Source organism: Schistocerca gregaria, unplaced genomic scaffold, assembly GCF_023897955.1.
Source record: "Schistocerca gregaria isolate iqSchGreg1 unplaced genomic scaffold, iqSchGreg1.2 ptg000244l, whole genome shotgun sequence".
Taxonomy (NCBI): domain Eukaryota; kingdom Metazoa; phylum Arthropoda; class Insecta; order Orthoptera; family Acrididae; genus Schistocerca; species Schistocerca gregaria.
This window is the reverse complement of record NW_026061753.1, coordinates 6,813,010-6,826,884: the sequence shown is the minus strand read 5'-3', so window position 1 is coordinate 6,826,884 and position 13,875 is coordinate 6,813,010.

Here is a 13,875-nt window from a genome sequence, read left to right as displayed (position 1 = left end):
GTATCGATTATTGACTTTTTAGCTGGGTTTGGTGCCTTGGACATGAGCTAGGACCTTACGATTCAGCATGAGAGGAGGACTAGCAGCCGAGTTGCACGGTAGAATGTGAAAAGTGTTCATATGTAATAAAAACCTTAAAAATCCGTCCGTTTTCGTCATTTGTTATCGAATCGGCTTAAAGCCAGATCGTCACATTGGCCGCTCTTCTCTCTGAAACGCTTGTACTTATCGTCTGCAAAGCTATGTCGCGTGCTGCGGTATGTGGAGACACTAAAAGCACCATAGTAGAACACAGATGAAGCTTCTAAGTTGATGTAATAGCCAGTAAGAAGTAGTACAATTCAAGTTTTAGGTATCGATTATTGACTTTTTAGCTGGCTTTGGTGCCTTGGACATGAGCTAGGACCTTACGATTCTGCATGAAAGGAGGACTAGCAGCCGAGTTGCACGGGAGAATGTGAAAAGTGTTCATATGTAATAAAAACCTTAAAAATCCGTCCGTTTTCGTTATTTCTTATCGAATCGACTTAAAGCCAGATCGTCACATTGGCCGCTCTTCTCTCTGAAACGGTTGTACTTATCGTCTGCAAAGCTATGTCGCGTGCTGCGGTATGCAGAGACACTAAAAGCACCATAGTAGAACACAGATGAAGCTTCTAAGTTGATGTAATAGCCAGTAAGAAGTAGTACAATTCATGTTTTAGGTATCGATTATTGACTTTTTAGCTGGCTTTGGTGCCTTGGACATGAGCTAGGACCATAAGACTCTGCATGAAAGGAGGACTAGCAGCCCAGTTGGACGGGAGAATATGAAAAGTGTTCATATGTAGTAAAAACCTGAGAAATCCGTCCGTTTCCGTCATTTGTTATCGAATCGACTTAAAGCCAGGTCGTCACATTGGCCGCTCTTCTCCCTGAAACGGTTGTACTTATCGTCTGCAAAGCTATGTCGCGTGCTGCGGTATGCGGAGACACTAAAATCACCATAATAGAACACAGATGAAGCTTCTAAGTTGATGTAATAGCCAGTAAGAAGTAGTACAATTCAAGTTTTAGGTATTGAATATGGAACTTTTAGCTGGCTTTGGTGCCTTGGACATGAGCTAGGACCTTAAGATTCTGCCTGAAAGGAGGACTAGCAGCCGAGTTGCACGTGAGAATGTGAAAAGTGTTCATATGTAGTAAAAACCTAAGAAATCCGTCCGTTTTCGTCATTTGTTATCGAATCGCCTTAAAGCCAGATCGTCACATTGGCCGCTCTTCACTCTGAAACGGTTGTACTTACCGTCTGCAAAGCTATGTCGCGTGCTGCGGTATGTGGAGACACTAAAAGCACCATAGTAGAACACAGATGAAGCTTCTAAGTTGATGTAATATCCAGTAAGAAGTAGTACAATTCAAGTTTTAGGTATCGATTATTGACTTTTTAGCTGGGTTTGGTGCCTTGGACATGAGCTAGGACCTTACGATTCAGCATGAGAGGAGGACTAGCAGCCGAGTTGCACGGTAGAATGTGAAAAGTGTTCATATGTAATAAAAACCTTAAAAATCCGTCCGTTTTCGTCATTTGTTATCGAATCGGCTTAAAGCCAGATCGTCACATTGGCCGCTCTTCTCTCTGAAACGCTTGTACTTATCGTCTGCAAAGCTATGTCGCGTGCTGCGGTATGTGGAGACACTAAAAGCACCATAGTAGAACACAGATGAAGCTTCTAAGTTGATGTAATAGCCAGTAAGAAGTAGTACAATTCAAGTTTTAGGTATCGATTATTGACTTTTTAGCTGGCTTTGGTGCCTTGGACATGAGCTAGGACCTTACGATTCTGCATGAAAGGAGGACTAGCAGCCGAGTTGCACGGGAGAATGTGAAAAGTGTTCATATGTAATAAAAACCTTAAAAATCCGTACGTTTTCGTTATTTCTTATCGAATCGACTTAAAGCCAGATCGTCACATTGGCCGCTCTTCTCTCTGAAACGGTTGTACTTATCGTCTGCAAAGCTATGTCGCGTGCTGCGGTATGCAGAGACACTAAAAGCACCATAGTAGAACACAGATGAAGCTTCTAAGTTGATGTAATAGCCAGTAAGAAGTAGTACAATTCATGTTTTAGGTATCGATTATTGACTTTTTAGCTGGCTTTGGTGCCTTGGACATGAGCTAGGACCTTAAGACTCTGCATGAAAGGAGGACTAGCAGCCCAGTTGGACGGGAGAATATGAAAAGTGTTCATATGTAGTAAAAACCTGAGAAATCCGTCCGTTTCCGTCATTTGTTATCGAATCGACTTAAAGCCAGGTCGTCACATTGGCCGCTCTTCTCCCTGAAACGGTTGTACTTATCGTCTGCAAAGCTATGTCGCGTGCTGCGGTATGCGGAGACACTAAAATCACCGTAGTAGAACACAGATGAAGCATCTAAGTTGATGTAATAGCCAGTAAGAAGTAATCCACTTTAAGTTTTAGCTATCTATTATTGATTTTTAGCTGGCTTTGGTGACTTGGACATGAGCTAGGACCTTAAGATTCTGCATGAAAGGAGGACTAGCAGCCGAGTTGCATGGGAGAATGTGAAAAGTGTTCATATGCAGTAAGAACCTGAGACATCCGTCCGTTTTCGTCATTTGTTAACGAATCGAATTAAAGCCAGATCGTCACATTGGCCGCTCTTCTCACTGAAACGGTTGTACTTATCGTCTGCAAAGCTATGTCGCGTGCTGCGGTATGCTGAGACACTTAAAGCACCATAATAGAACACAGATGAAGCTTCTAAGTTGATGTAATAGCCAGTAAGAAGTAGTACAATTCAAGTTTTAGGTATTGAATATGGAACTTTTAGCTGGCTTTGGTGCCTTGGACATGAGCTAGGACCTTAAGATTCTGCCTGAAAGGAGGACTAGCAGCCGAGTTGCACGGGAGAAAGTGAAAAGTGTTCATATGTAGTTAAAACCTGAGAAATCCGTCCGTTTTCGTCATTTGTTATCGAATCGACTTAAAGCCAGATCGTCACATTATCCGCTCTTCTCTCTGAAACGCTTGTACCTATCGTCTGCAAAGCTATGTCGCGTGCTGCGGTATGCGGAGACACTAAAATCACCATAGTAGAAAACAGATGAAGCATCTAAGTTGATGTAATAGCCAATAAGAAGTAATCCAATTCAAGTTTTAGGTATCGATTATTGACTTTTTAGCTGGCTTTGGTGCCTTGGACATGAGCTAGGACCTTAAGATTCTGCATTACAGGAGGACTAGCAGCCGAGTTGCATGGGAGAATGTGAAAAGTGTTCATATGTAGTAAAAACCGGAGAAATCCGTCCGTTTTCGTCATTTGTTATAGAATCGACTTAAAGCCAGATCGACACATTGGCTGCTCTTCTCTCTGAAACGGTTGTACTTATCGTCTGCAAAGCTATGTCGCGTGCTGCGGTATGCTGAGACACTAAAATCACCATAGTGGAACACAGATGAAGCATCTAAGTTGATGTAATAGCCAGTAAGAAGTAATCCAATTCAAGTTTTAGGTACTGAATATTGAACTTTTAGCTGTCTTTGGTGCCTTGGACATGAGCTAGGACCTTAAGATTCTGCATTAAAGGAGGACTAGCAGCCGAGTTGCACGGGTGAATGTGAAAAGTGTTCCTATGTAGTAAAAACCTGAGAAATCTGTCCGTTTTCGTCATTTGTTATCGAATCGACTTAAAGCCAGATCGTCACATTGGCCGCTCTTCTCTCTGAAACGGTTGTACTTATCGTCTGCAAAGCTATGTCGCGTGTTGCCGTAGGCGGAGACAGGAAAAGCACCATAGTAGAACACAGATGAAGCTTCTAAGTTGATGTAATAGCCAGTAAGAAGTAGTACAATTCAAGTTTTAGGTATCGATTATTGACTTTTTAGCTGGATTTGGTGCCTTGGACATGAGCTAGGACTTTAAGATTCTGCATAAAAGGAGGACTAGCAGCCCAGTTGCACGGGAGAATGTGAAAAGTGTTCATATGTAGTAAAAACCTGAGACATCCGTCCGTTTTCGACATTTGTTATCGAATCGACTTAAAGCCAGATCGTCACATTGGCCGCTCTTCTCTCTGAAACGGTTGTACTTATCGTCTGCAAAGCTATGTCGCGTGCTGCGGTATGCGGAGACACTAAAAGCACCATAGTAGAACACAGATGAAGCTTCTAAGTTGATGTAAGTTTCGTCATTTGTTATCGAATCGACTTAAAGCCAGATCGTCACATTGGCCGCTCTTCTTTCTGAAACGGTTGTACTTATCGTCTGCAAAGCTATGTCGCGTACTGCGGTATGCGGAGACCCTAAAATCACCATAGTAGAACACAGATGAAGCTTCTAAGTTGATGTAATAGCCAGTAAGAAGTAGTACAATTCAAGTTTTAGGTATCGATTATTGACTTTTTAGCTGGCTTTGGTGCCTTGAACATGAGCTAGGACCTTAAGATTCTGCATTAAAGGAGGACTAGCAGCCGAGTTGCATGGGAGAATGTGAAAAGTGTTCATATGTAGTAAAAACCGGAGAAATCCGTCCGTTTTCGTCATTTGTTATAGAATCGACTTAAAGCCAGATCGTCACATTGGCTGCTCTTCTCTCTGAAACGGTTGCACTTATCGTCTGCAAAGCTATGTCGCGTGCTGCGGTATGCTGAGACACTAAAATCACCATAGTAGAACACAGATGAAGCATCTAAGTTGATGTAATAGCCAGTAAGAAGTAATCCAATTCAAGTTTTAGGTATCGATTATTGACTTTTTAGCTGGCTTTGGTGCCTTGGACATGAGCTAGGACCTTAAGATTCTCCATGAAAGGAGGACTAGCAGCCGAGTTGCACGGGAGAATGTGAAAAGTGTTCATATGCAGTAAAAACCTGAGACATCCGTCCGCATTCGTCATTTGTTATCGAATCGACTTAAAGCCAGATCGTCACATTGGCCGCTCTTCTCTCTGAAACGGTTGTACTTATCGTCTGCAAAGCTATGTCGCGTGCTGCGGTATGCGGACACACTAAAAGCAAAATAGTAGAACACAGATGAAGCATCTAAGTTGATGTAATAGCCAGTAAGAAGTAATCCAATTCAAGTTTTAGGTACTGAATATTGACCTTTTAGCTGGCTTTGGTGCCTTGGACATGAGCTAGGACCTTAAGATTCTGCATTAAAGGAGGACTAGCAGCCGAGTTGCATGGGTGAATGTGAAAAGTGTTCCTATGTAGTAAAATCCTGAGAAATCCGTCCGTTTTCGTCATTTGTTGTCGAATCGACTTAAAGCCAGATCGTCACATTGGCCGCTCTTCTCTCTGAAACGGTTGTACTTATCGTCTTCAAAGCTATGTCGCGTGTTGCCGTAGGCGGAAACAGGAAAAGCACCATAGTAGAACACAGATGAAGGTTCTAAGTTGATGTAATAGCCAGTAAGAACTAGTACAATTCAAGTTTTAGGTATCGATTATTGACTTTTTAGCTGGATTTGGTGCCTTGGACATGATCTAGGACTTTAAGATTCTGCATAAAAGGAGGACTAGCAGCCCAGTTGCACGGGAGAATGTGAAAAGTGTTCATATGTAGTAAAAACCTGAGACATCCGTCCGTTTTCGTCCTTTGTTATCGAATCGACTTAAAGCCAGATCGTCACATTTGCCGCTCTTCTCTCTGAAACGGTTGTACTTACCGTCTGCAAAGCTATGTCGCGTTTTGCGGTATGTGGAGACACTAAAAGCACCATAGTAGAACACAGATGAAGCTTCTAAGTTGATGTAATAGCCAGTAAGAAGTAGTACAATTCAAGTTTTAGGTATCGATTATTGACTTTTTAGCTAGCTTTGGTGCCTTGGACATGAGCTAGGACCTTAAGATTCTGCATGAAAGGAGGACTAGCAGCCGAGTTGCATGGGAGAATGTGAAAAGTGTTCATATGTAGTAAAAACCTAAGAAATCCGTCCGTTTTCGTCATTTGTTATCGAATCGCCTTAAAGCCAGATCGTCACATTGGCCGCTCTTCACTCTGAAACGGTTGTACTTACCGTCTGCAAAGCTATGTCGCGTGCTGCGGTATGTGGAGACACTAAAAGCACCATAGTAGAACACAGATGAAGCTTCTAAGTTGATGTAATATCCAGTAAGAAGTAGTACAATTCAAGTTTTAGGTATCGATTATTGACTTTTTAGCTGGGTTTGGTGCCTTGGACATGAGCTAGGACCTTACGATTCAGCATGAGAGGAGGACTAGCAGCCGAGTTGCACGGTAGAATGTGAAAAGTGTTCATATGTAATAAAAACCTTAAAAATCCGTCCGTTTTCGTCATTTGTTATCGAATCGGCTTAAAGCCAGATCGTCACATTGGCCGCTCTTCTCTCTGAAACGCTTGTACTTATCGTCTGCAAAGCTATGTCGCGTGCTGCGGTATGTGGAGACACTAAAAGCACCATAGTAGAACACAGATGAAGCTTCTAAGTTGATGTAATAGCCAGTAAGAAGTAGTACAATTCAAGTTTTAGGTATCGATTATTGACTTTTTAGCTGGCTTTGGTGCCTTGGACATGAGCTAGGACCTTACGATTCTGCATGAAAGGAGGACTAGCAGCCGAGTTGCACGGGAGAATGTGAAAAGTGTTCATATGTAATAAAAACCTTAAAAATCCGTCCGTTTTCGTTATTTCTTATCGAATCGACTTAAAGCCAGATCGTCACATTGGCCGCTCTTCTCTCTGAAACGGTTGTACTTATCGTCTGCAACGCTATGTCGCGTGCTGCGGTATGCAGAGACACTTAAAAAAGCACCATGGTAGAACACAGATGAAGCTTCTAAGTTGATGTAATAGCCAGTAAGAAGTAGTACAATTCATGTTTTAGGTATCGATTATTGACTTTTTAGCTGGCTTTGGTGCCTTGGACATGAGCTAGGACCTTAAGACTCTGCATGAAAGGAGGACTAGCAGCCCAGTTGGACGGGAGAATATGAAAAGTGTTCATATGTAGTAAAAACCTGAGAAATCCGTCCGTTTCCGTCATTTGTTATCGAATCGACTTAAAGCCAGGTCGTCACATTGGCCGCTCTTCTCCCTGAAACGGTTGTACTTATCGTCTGCAAAGCTATGTCGCGTGCTGCGGTATGCGGAGACACTAAAATCACCGTAGTAGAACACAGATGAAGCATCTAAGTTGATGTAATAGCCAGTAAGAAGTAATCCACTTTAAGTTTTAGCTATCTATTATTGATTTTTAGCTGGCTTTGGTGACTTGGACATGAGCTAGGACCTTAAGATTCTGCATGAAAGGAGGACTAGCAGCCGAGTTGCATGGGAGAATGTGAAAAGTGTTCATATGCAGTAAGAACCTGAGACATCCGTCCGTTTTCGTCATTTGTTAACGAATCGAATTAAAGCCAGATCGTCACATTGGCCGCTCTTCTCACTGAAACGGTTGTACTTATCGTCTGCAAAGCTATGTCGCGTGCTGCGGTATGCTGAGACACTTAAAGCACCATAATAGAACACAGATGAAGCTTCTAAGTTGATGTAATAGCCAGTAAGAAGTAGTACAATTCAAGTTTTAGGTATTGAATATGGAACTTTTAGCTGGCTTTGGTGCCTTGGACATGAGCTAGGACCTTAAGATTCTGCCTGAAAGGAGGACTAGCAGCCGAGTTGCACGGGAGAAAGTGAAAAGTGTTCATATGTAGTTAAAACCTGAGAAATCCGTCCGTTTTCGTCATTTGTTATCGAATCGACTTAAAGCCAGATCGTCACATTATCCGCTCTTCTCTCTGAAACGCTTGTACCTATCGTCTGCAAACCTATGTCGCGTGCTGCGGTATGCGGAGACACTAAAATCACCATAGTAGAAAACAGATGAAGCATCTAAGTTGATGTAATAGCCAATAAGAAGTAATCCAATTCAAGTTTTAGGTATCGATTATTGACTTTTTAGCTGGCTTTGGTGCCTTGGACATGAGCTAGGACCTTAAGATTCTGCATTACAGGAGGACTAGCAGCCGAGTTGCATGGGAGAATGTGAAAAGTGTTCATATGTAGTAAAAACCGGAGAAATCCGTCCGTTTTCGTCATTTGTTATAGAATCGACTTAAAGCCAGATCGACACATTGGCTGCTCTTCTCTCTGAAACGGTTGTACTTATCGTCTGCAAAGCTATGTCGCGTGCTGCGGTATGCTGAGACACTAAAATCACCATAGTGGAACACAGATGAAGCATCTAAGTTGATGTAATAGCCAGTAAGAAGTAATCCAATTCAAGTTTTAGGTACTGAATATTGAACTTTTAGCTGTCTTTGGTGCCTTGGACATGAGCTAGGACCTTAAGATTCTGCATTAAAGGAGGACTAGCAGCCGAGTTGCACGGGTGAATGTGAAAAGTGTTCCTATGTAGTAAAAACCTGAGAAATCTGTCCGTTTTCGTCATTTGTTATCGAATCGACTTAAAGCCAGATCGTCACATTGGCCGCTCTTCTCTCTGAAACGGTTGTACTTATCGTCTGCAAAGCTATGTCGCGTGTTGCCGTAGGCGGAGACAGGAAAAGCACCATAGTAGAACACAGATGAAGCTTCTAAGTTGATGTAATAGCCAGTAAGAAGTAGTACAATTCAAGTTTTAGGTATCGATTATTGACTTTTTAGCTGGATTTGGTGCCTTGGACATGAGCTAGGACTTTAAGATTCTGCATAAAAGGAGGACTAGCAGCCCAGTTGCACGGGAGAATGTGAAAAGTGTTCATATGTAGTAAAAACCTGAGACATCCGTCCGTTTTCGACATTTGTTATCGAATCGACTTAAAGCCAGATCGTCACATTGGCCGCTCTTCTCTCTGAAACGGTTGTACTTATCGTCTGCAAAGCTATGTCGCGTGCTGCGGTATGCGGAGACACTAAAAGCACCATAGTAGAACACAGATGAAGCTTCTAAGTTGATGTAAGTTTCGTCATTTGTTATCGAATCGACTTAAAGCCAGATCGTCACATTGGCCGCTCTTCTTTCTGAAACGGTTGTACTTATCGTCTGCAAAGCTATGTCGCGTACTGCGGTATGCGGAGACCCTAAAATCACCATAGTAGAACACAGATGAAGCTTCTAAGTTGATGTAATAGCCAGTAAGAAGTAGTACAATTCAAGTTTTAGGTATCGATTATTGACTTTTTAGCTGGCTTTGGTGCCTTGAACATGAGCTAGGACCTTAACATTCTGCATGAAAGGAGGACTAGCAGCCGAGTTACACGGGAGAATGTGAAAACTGTTCATATGTAATAAAAACCTTAGAAATCCGTCCGTTTTCGTCATATGTTATCGAATCGACTTAAAGCCAGACCGTCACATTGGCCGCTCTTCTCACTGAAACGGTTGTACTTATCGTCTGCAAAGCTATGTCGCGTGCTGCGGTATGCGGAGACACTAAAATCACCATAATAGAACACAGATGAAGCTTCTAAGTTGATGTAATAGCCAGTAAGAAGTAGTACAATTCAAGTTTTGGGTATCGATTATTGACTTTTTAGCTGGCTTTGGTGCCTTGGACATGAGCTAGGACCTTAAGAATCTGCATGAAAGGAGGACTAGCAGCCGAGTTGCACGGGAGAATGTGAAATGTGTTCATATGTAGTAAAAACCTGAGAAATCCGTCCGTTTTCGTCATTTGTTATCGAATCGACTTAAAGCCAGATCGTCACATTGGCCGCTCTTCTCTCTGAAACGCTTGTACATATCGTCTGCAAAGCTATGTCGCGTGCTGCGGTATGCGGAGACACTAAAATCACCATAGTAGAACACAGATGAAGCTTCTAAGTTGATGTAATAGCCAGTAAGAAGTAGTCCAATTCAAGATTTAGGTATCGATTATTGACTTTTTAGCTGGGTTTGGTGCCTTGGACATGAGCTAGGACCTTACGATTCTGCATGAAAGAAGGACTAGCAGCCGAGTTGCACGGGAGAATGTGAAAAGTGTTCATATGTAATAAAAACCTTAAAAATCCGTCCGTTTTCGTCATTTGTGATCGAATCGACTTAAAGCCAGATCGTCACATTGGCCGCTCTTCTCTCTGAAACGGTTGTACTTACCGTCTGCAAAGCTATGTCGCGTGCTGCGGTATGTGGAGACACTAAAAGCACCATAGTAGAACACAGATGAAGCTTCTAAGTTGATGTAATAGCCAGTAAGAAGTAGTACAATTCAAGTTTTAGGTATCGATTATTGACTTTTTAGCTGGCTTTGGTGCCTTGGACATGAGCTAGGACCTTAAGATTCTGCATGAAAGGAGGACTAGCAGCCGAGTTGCACGGGAGAATGTGAAAAGTGTTCCTATGTAGTAAAAACCTGAGAAATCTGTCCGTTTTCGTCATTTGTTATCGAATCGACTTAAAGCCAGATCGTCACATTGGCCGCTCTTCTCTCTGAAACGGTTGTACTTATCGTCTGCAAAGCTATGTCGCGTGTTGCCGTAGGCGGAGACAGGAAAAGCACCATAGTAGAACACAGATGAAGCTTCTAAGTTGATGTAATAGCCAGTAAGAAGTAGTACAATTCAAGTTTTAGGTATCGATTATTGACTTTTTAGCTGGATTTGGTGCCTTGGACATGAGCTAGGACTTTAAGATTCTGCATAAAAGGAGGACTAGCAGCCCAGTTGCACGGGAGAATGTGAAAAGTGTTCATATGTAGTAAAAACCTGAGACATCCGTCCGTTTTCGACATTTGTTATCGAATCGACTTAAAGCCAGATCGTCACATTGGCCGCTCTTCTCTCTGAAACGGTTGTACTTATCGTCTGCAAAGCTATGTCGCGTGCTGCGGTATGCGGAGACACTAAAAGCACCATAGTAGAACACAGATGAAGCTTCTAAGTTGATGTAAGTTTCGTCATTTGTTATCGAATCGACTTAAAGCCAGATCGTCACATTGGCCGCTCTTCTTTCTGAAACGGTTGTACTTATCGTCTGCAAAGCTATGTCGCGTACTGCGGTATGCGGAGACCCTAAAATCACCATAGTAGAACACAGATGAAGCTTCTAAGTTGATGTAATAGCCAGTAAGAAGTAGTACAATTCAAGTTTTAGGTATCGATTATTGACTTTTTAGCTGGCTTTGGTGCCTTGAACATGAGCTAGGACCTTAACATTCTGCATGAAAGGAGGACTAGCAGCCGAGTTACACGGGAGAATGTGAAAACTGTTCATATGTAATAAAAACCTTAGAAATCCGTCCGTTTTCGTCATATGTTATCGAATCGACTTAAAGCCAGACCGTCACATTGGCCGCTCTTCTCACTGAAACGGTTGTACTTATCGTCTGCAAAGCTATGTCGCGTGCTGCGGTATGCGGAGACACTAAAATCACCATAATAGAACACAGATGAAGCTTCTAAGTTGATGTAATAGCCAGTAAGAAGTAGTACAATTCAAGTTTTGGGTATCGATTATTGACTTTTTAGCTGGCTTTGGTGCCTTGGACATGAGCTAGGACCTTAAGAATCTGCATGAAAGGAGGACTAGCAGCCGAGTTGCACGGGAGAATGTGAAATGTGTTCATATGTAGTAAAAACCTGAGAAATCCGTCCGTTTTCGTCATTTGTTATCGAATCGACTTAAAGCCAGATCGTCACATTGGCCGCTCTTCTCTCTGAAACGCTTGTACATATCGTCTGCAAAGCTATGTCGCGTGCTGCGGTATGCGGAGACACTAAAATCACCATAGTAGAACACAGATGAAGCTTCTAAGTTGATGTAATAGCCAGTAAGAAGTAGTACAATTCAAGTTTTAGGTATCGATTATTGACTTTTTAGCTGGCTTTGGTGCCTTGAACATGAGCTAGGACCTTAAGATTCTGCATGAAAGGAGGACTAGCAGCCGAGTTACACGGGAGAATGTGAAAACTGTTCATATGTAATAAAAACCTTAGAAATCCGTCCGTTTTCGTCATATGTTATCGAATCGACTTAAAGCCAGACCGTCACATTGGCCGCTCTTCTCACTGAAACGGTTGTACTTATCGTCTGCAAAGCTATGTCGCGTGCTGCGGTATGCGGAGACACTAAAATCACCATAATAGAACACAGATGAAGCTTCTAAGTTGATGTAATAGCCAGTAAGAAGTAGTACAATTCAAGTTTTGGGTATCGATTATTGACTTTTTAGCTGGCTTTGGTGCCTTGGACATGAGCTAGGACCTTAAGAATCTGCATGAAAGGAGGACTAGCAGCCGAGTTGCACGGGAGAATGTGAAATGTGTTCATATGTAGTAAAAACCTGAGAAATCCGTCCGTTTTCGTCATTTGTTATCGAATCGACTTAAAGCCAGATCGTCACATTGGCCGCTCTTCTCTCTGAAACGGTTGTACTTATCGTCTGCAAAGCTATGTCGCGTGTTGCCGTAGGCGGAAACAGGAAAAGCACCATAGTAGAACACAGATGAAGCTTCTAAGTTGATGTAATAGCCAGTAAGAAGTAGTACAATTCAAGTTTTAGGTATCGATTATTGACTTTTTAGCTGGATTTGGTGCCTTGGACATGAGCTAGGACTTTAAGATTCTGCATAAAAGGAGGACTAGCAGACCAGTTGCACGGGAGAATGTGAAAAGTGTTCATATGTAGTAAAAACCTGACACATTCGTCCGTTTTCGTCATTTGTTATCGAATCGACTTAAAGCCAGATCGTCACATTGGCCGCTCTTCTCTCTGAAACGTTTGTACTTATCGTCTGCAAAGCTATGTCGCGTGCTGCGGTATGCGGAGACACTAAAAGCACCATAGTAGAACACAGATGAAGCTTCTAAGTTGATGTAATAGCCAGTAAGAAGTAGTCCAATTCAAGATTTAGGTATCGATTATTGACTTTTTAGCTGGGTTTGGTGCCTTGGACATGAGCTAGGACCTTACGATTCTGCATGAAAGAAGGACTAGCAGCCGAGTTGCACGGGAGAATGTGAAAAGTGTTCATATGTAATAAAAACCTTAAAAATCCGTCCGTTTTCGTCATTTGTGATCGAATCGACTTAAAGCCAGATCGTCACATTGGCCGCTCTTCTCTCTGAAACGGTTGTACTTACCGTCTGCAAAGCTATGTCGCGTGCTGCGGTATGTGGAGACACTAAAAGCACCATAGTAGAACACAGATGAAGCTTCTAAGTTGATGTAATAGCCAGTAAGAAGTAGTACAATTCAAGTTTTAGGTATCGATTATTGACTTTTTAGCTGGCTTTGGTGCCTTGGACATGAGCTAGGACCTTAAGATTCTGCATGAAAGGAGGACTAGCAGCCGAGTTGCACGGGAGAATGTGAAAAGTGTTCATATGTAGTAAAAACCTGAGAAATCCGTCCGTTTTCGTCATTTGTTATCGAATCGACTTAAAGCCAGATCGTCACATTGGCCGCTCTTCTCTCTGAAACAGGTTGTACTTATCGTCTGCAAAGCTATGTCGCGTGTTTCCGTAGGCGGAAACAGGAAAAGCACCATAGTAGAACACAGATGAAGCTTCTAAGTTGATGTAATAGACAGTAAGAAGTAGTACAATTCAAGTTTTAGGTATCGATTATTGACTTTTTAGCTGGATTTGGTGCCTTGGACATGAGCTAGGACTTTAAGATTCTGCATAAAAGGAGGACTAGCAGACCAGTTGCACGGGAGAATGTGAAAAGTGTTCATATGTAGTAAAAACCTGACACATCCGTCCGTTTTCGTCATTTGTTATCGAATCGACTTAAAGCCAGATCGTCACATTGGCCGCTCTTCTCTCTGAAACGTTTGTACTTATCGTCTGCAAAGCTATGTCGCGTGCTGCGGTATGCGGAGACACTAAAAGCACCATAGTAGAACACAGATGAAGCTTCTAAGTTGATGTAATAGCCAGTAAGAAGTAGTCCAATT